This window comes from Oreochromis aureus, linkage group 3 (genome assembly GCF_013358895.1).
Source record: "Oreochromis aureus strain Israel breed Guangdong linkage group 3, ZZ_aureus, whole genome shotgun sequence".
Classification (NCBI taxonomy): Eukaryota; Metazoa; Chordata; class Actinopteri; order Cichliformes; family Cichlidae; genus Oreochromis; species Oreochromis aureus.
This window is the reverse complement of record NC_052944.1, coordinates 88,413,652-88,419,198: the sequence shown is the minus strand read 5'-3', so window position 1 is coordinate 88,419,198 and position 5,547 is coordinate 88,413,652.

Below are 5,547 nucleotides of genomic sequence, written 5' to 3'. Positions count from 1 at the left end.
CTAAAATTTGTTGCAACACCCGATCGCTCGCCAAGTCTGTGTTTTAGCTGGACTCATTTTTCGCTTATATGGGCCGATGATGGTGGTCGATGTGGATAAAAATAACTGAGTTGTTTGGTGGTGGAGCTAGCCGGAGCTACAACAGAGGGCAGCTATCCACCGGTGTGTGACAGAAAGGACATGCCGCGAACCACACATAGGAGGTGGGGCAGGCCACCGCCGATCGACCGGTGGTTGCTAACCTGGAGGTCAATCGTGGATCAGGGAAAGCGAAGGTGGTTGCTAACCTGGAGGTCAATCGTGGATCAGGGAAAGCGAAGGCAGGAGCTGAGGGGTGAACTGAATTTCAGGTAAGAAGTTATGAACTGCACTCTATTTGGGTCAGATATAAACAGAGTTTAGGTGTAGTTTATTTTCGTTGTGCTGACCTTTTACAATCGTACTGCATGCTAGCTAGCACGACAGCTGTGTCTTGTGTAAGTTACTGATGTTGAACTTTATTATATTCATAAGGGTTGGTTCGTCAGAGTTGCCGTACAAACGGAATCGTCCCACATTCAGAGAAAACATTACGATTTATTCTGTCGTTACGAAGCCTCCCTGTCATTCTCTCGCCAGTTGCAACTTCACTCATGAAACTGATCAACGATCGGCTTTTCGCTCTTGTTTATCGCGCTAAAGAACAGCAGCACGTTTAAGCTTGATCAGCTGTTGTTAGAATTCTTTTGATTTTAATTTCTAGTATCAGCTGATGTTTGCTGGAGCATGAAGATGAAATCAGGAGATGTCCTTACTGAATCATCAGAGCTGAACTGGTGATGGAGAAACAGGTTTACACTTTAGGTGACATGAATGAGTTGAAGGAAGTTATGAGTTGTTTTTTGTGTAGCTGACAGCTGGTAACTGTGCAGGGGCGGATCTAGCAAAGCTTTTATGGGGGGGCAGCTAGGGCATTAACAGAGAAAGGTGGACACAAAGATATACTTTTCTTTCTTACTCTCATATAAAATATTTAGCTTTTATTAAATAGTTATCTGAATCTCACAACCAAAGTTTGTATAATAATACACAAGATTGGCTGTAGACCATTGTTCATAATTCAGAACACTGTGTAAAAATAACAAAAACAAAAAGTGAATGCATGTGTGAAAAGTGGTCCATAATGTAATGCTTCAAAGCGTGTTCATGCAAACATTGTCGGGTCTGCCGTGGTACAATGGGACTTCTGCTCATGAACCTGTGTGCACAGCGTCTGCAAATCGGGCGCTGTACAAAGTAACTTCATCTTTACACAAAACTGTAAGCTGTCATCTGTGAAGCGTGAGCGGTGTTTGTTTTTACCATAGTTCATGGTGGAGAATGGCTGCTCTTCTGAGTTTTGCTCTCTGTAGCCGTATGAATGGCAACTACAGTGATTAGCAGCGGCATAGGCACACATAAAATTTCTTCTGAAATTTTCGCTTTTAGTTATGTGTGCCTATGACAAGAGGCACACATATTACTATTCGTCGGATTTATTATTATTATTATTATTATTCTCCAGTTTCCGCCTGAAATTTTGCAGCGAATCTCGCCTCGCAGTTTTGAGACAAGCTTCATATATGTTACCTCATTTTGTGCGGCCGGATCTGGAATGGTGTGCTATGACTTTTGGTGTTTATGAATTTTATAGTTTTTAAATATTAATATTTTAGTGAAAATTTTCCCGCTCCTCTGCCAAACAGTTTTGACATTAGGGTTACATATGTTAGATCATTTTGTGCGGCTGGAGCTGGACTATTATGTTATGACTTTTGGTGTTTATAACTTTTATAGTTTTTAAATATTAATATTTTAGTGCAAATTTAGGCCAATTCATCTTTTGGCGCCAAATAAACAGACTTCATTTGTGGTGTCTTGGCTCTCTCTAGTGGTATGCCGGGAGTGGTACAGCCTGTGTACCCTTATTTGGATTACCGTAATGATGACAATTTCAACGGTGCGCACAGCGTCGCTGCTTTCAGGAGCCCTTGGAATTTTTAAGGTTGCGCAAATCATTCAAAAGTTACGGTAATGCTTGGTGGAAAACTCAATATCCCACAATTCATAGCACGCCTCTACAGAGTGAACAATGGCGGCCACCACTTCGTTTTATATGTCTTTTATTCGTGTTTCTAGGTCACAAAATAAGCTTTTAAGATATTTTCAGGCGAGAATGTAGGTGTGTAAACTTCAAATATCTGCTTGTTTTATCAAGACATCCCATATTTAGCGACAGTGCTCTGACTACGTCGGTCCTGCCTGACAGCTAGCCGGCTACCTAGCTGGCTACCTAGCTAGCTGCCGCACTTGGCTGCAAATGGATAGCGAGGGACTCTCTCTGTCGCTTCACCTCCCTGGTCTCTCGCAAATGCTCGCATAGAATCGGAGTTACAGCTGGATGTGGAAAAAATAACTGAGTTGTTTGGTGGTGGAGCTACAACAGAGGGCAGCTACCCACCGGTGTGTGACAGAAAGGACATGCCGCCAACGAGACATATGAGGCCGGGCAGGCGATTGCTAACGCGGTGGTCAATCGTGGATCAGGGAAAGCGAAGGCAGGAGCGTGAGGTGAACTGAATTTCAGGTAAGAAGTTATGAACTGCACTCTATTTGGGTCAGATATAAACAGAGTTTAGGTGTAGTTTATTTTCGTTGTGCTGACTTTTTACAATCGTACTGCGTGCTAGCTAGCACGACGGGAGTTTATATACAGCTGTGTGCGCTAGGTTACTGACGTTGGACTTTATTTTATTCATAATGGTTAGTTCAGAGAGTTGCCGTACAAAGCGGAATCGTGCCACATTCAGAGAAAATATTACGATTTATTCTGTCGTTACTGAAGCCTCCCTGTCATTCTCTCGCCTGTTGAAACTTCAGTCATGAAACTGATCAATGATCGGCTTTTTCTCTTGTTTGTTTATCGCGCTAAACAACAGCAGCACGTTTAAGCTTGATCAGCTGTTGTTAGAATTCATTTGCTTTTAATTTCTAGTATCAGCTGATGTTTGCTGCAGCCACAGCTGTAAAAACGGCTGTTCCAAACCAGATATCCTTACTGAATCATCAGAGCTGAACAGGTGATGGAGAAACAGGTTTACCCTTAGGTGACATGAATGAGTTGAAGGAAGTTATGAACTGTTTCTGAGAGACAAACACCAAGCTCATTTTTTGTGTAGCTGACAGCTGGTAACTGTGCAGGGGCGGATCTAGCAAAGCTTTTGCCAGGGGCCAGGTAGGGCATTAACAGAGAAAGGTGGACACAAAGATATACTTTTCTTTCTTACTCTCATACAGGAGTGCAGAATTATTAGGCAAGTTGTATTTTTGAGGAATAATTTTATTATTGAACAACAACCATGTTCTCAATGAACCCAAAAACTCATTAATATCAAAGCTGAATGTTTTGGAAGTAGTTTATAGTTTTAGCTATTTTAGGGGATATCTGTGTGTGCAGGTGACACTTACTGTGCATAATTATTAGGCAACTTAACAAAAAATAAATATATACCCATTTCAATTATTTATTTTTACCAGTGAAACCAATATAACATCTCCACATTCACAAATATACATTTCTGACATTCAAAACAAAACAAAAACAAATCGGCGACCAATATAACCACCTTTCTTTGCAAGGACGCTCAAAAGCCTGCCATCCATGGATTCTGTCAGTGTTTTGATCTGTTCACCATCAACATTGCATGCAGCAGCAACCACAGCCTCCCAGACACTGTTCAGAGAGGTGTACTGTTTTCCCTCCTTGTAAATCTCACATTTGATGATGGACCACAGGTTCTCAATGGGGTTCAGATCAGGTGAACAAGGAGGCCATGTCATTAGTTTTTCCTTCTTTTATACCCTTTCTTGCCAGCCACGCTGTGGAGTACTTGGACGCGTGTGATGGAGCATTGTCCTGCATGAAAATCATGTTTTTCTTGAAGGATGCAGACTTCTTCCTGTACCACTGCTTGAAGAAGGTGTCTTCCAGAAACTGGCAGTAGGACTGGGAGTTGAGCTTGACTCCATCCTCAACCCGAAAAGGCCCCACAAGCTCATCTTTGATGATACCAGCCCAAACCAGTACTCCACCTCCACCTTGCTGGCGTCTGAGTGGGACTGGAGCTCTCTGCCCTTTACCAATCCAGCCACGGGCCCATCCATCTGGCCCATCAAGACTCACTCTCATTTCATCAGTCCATAAAACCTTAGAAAAATCAGTCTTGAGATATTTCTTGGCCCAGTCTTGACGTTTCAGCTTGTGTGTCTTGTTCAGTGGTGGTCATCTTTCAGCCTTTCTTACCTTGGCCGTGTCTCTGAGTATTGCACACCTTGTGCTTTTGGGCACTCCAGTGATGTTGCAGCTCTGAAATATGGCCAAACTGGTGGCAAGTGGCATCTTGGCAGCTGCACGCTTGACTTTTTCTCAGTTCATGGGCAGTTATTTTGCGCCTTGGTTTTTCCACACGCTTCTTGCGACCCTGTTGACTATTTTGAATGAAACGCTTGATTGTTCGATGGTCACGCTTCAGAAGCTTTGCAATTTTAAGACTGCTGCATCCCTCTGCAAGATATCTCACTATTTTTGACTTTTCTGAGCCTGTCAAGTCCTTCTTTTGACCCATTTTGCCAAAGGAAAGGAGGTTGCCTAATAATTATGCACACCTGATATAGGGTGTTGATGTCATTAGACCACACCCCTTCTCATTACAGAGATGCACATCACCTAATATGCTTAATTGGTAGTAGGCTTTCGAGCCTATACAGCTTGGAGTAAGACAACATGCATGAAGAGGATGATGTGGACAAAATACTCATTTGCCTAATAATTCTGCACTCCTGTAAACACCAAGCTCCTTTTTTGTGTAGCTGACAGCTGGTAACTGTGCAGGGGCGGATCTAGCAAAGCTTTTGCCAGGGGCCAGGTAGGGCATTAACAGAGAAAGGTGGACATAAAGATATACTTTTCTTTCTTACTCTCATATAAAATATTTAGCTTTTATTAAATAGTTATCTGAATCTCACAACCAAAGTTTGTATAATAATACACAAGATTGGCTGTAGACCATTGTTCATAATTCAGAACACTGTGTAGAAATAACAAAAAACAAAAAGTGAATGCATGTGTGAAAAGTGGTCTATAATGTAATGCTTCAAAGCGTGTTCATGCAAACATTGTCGGGTCTGCCGTGGTACAATGGGACTTCTGCTCATGAACCTGTGTGCACAGCGTCTGCAAATCGGGCGCTGTCTGAAGTAACTTCATCTTTACACAAAACTGTAAGCTGCCATCTGTGAAGCGTGAGCGGTGTTTGTTTTACCATAGTTCATGGTGGAGAATGGCTGCTCTTCTGAGTTTTGCTGTCTGTAGCCATATGAATGGCAACTACAGTGATTAGCAGCGGCATAGGCACACATAAAATTTCTTCTGAAATTTTCGCTTTCTAGTTATTATTATTATTATTCTCCAGTTTCCGCCTGAAATTTTGCAGCGAATCTCGCCCGTAGTTTTGAGACAAGCTTCATATA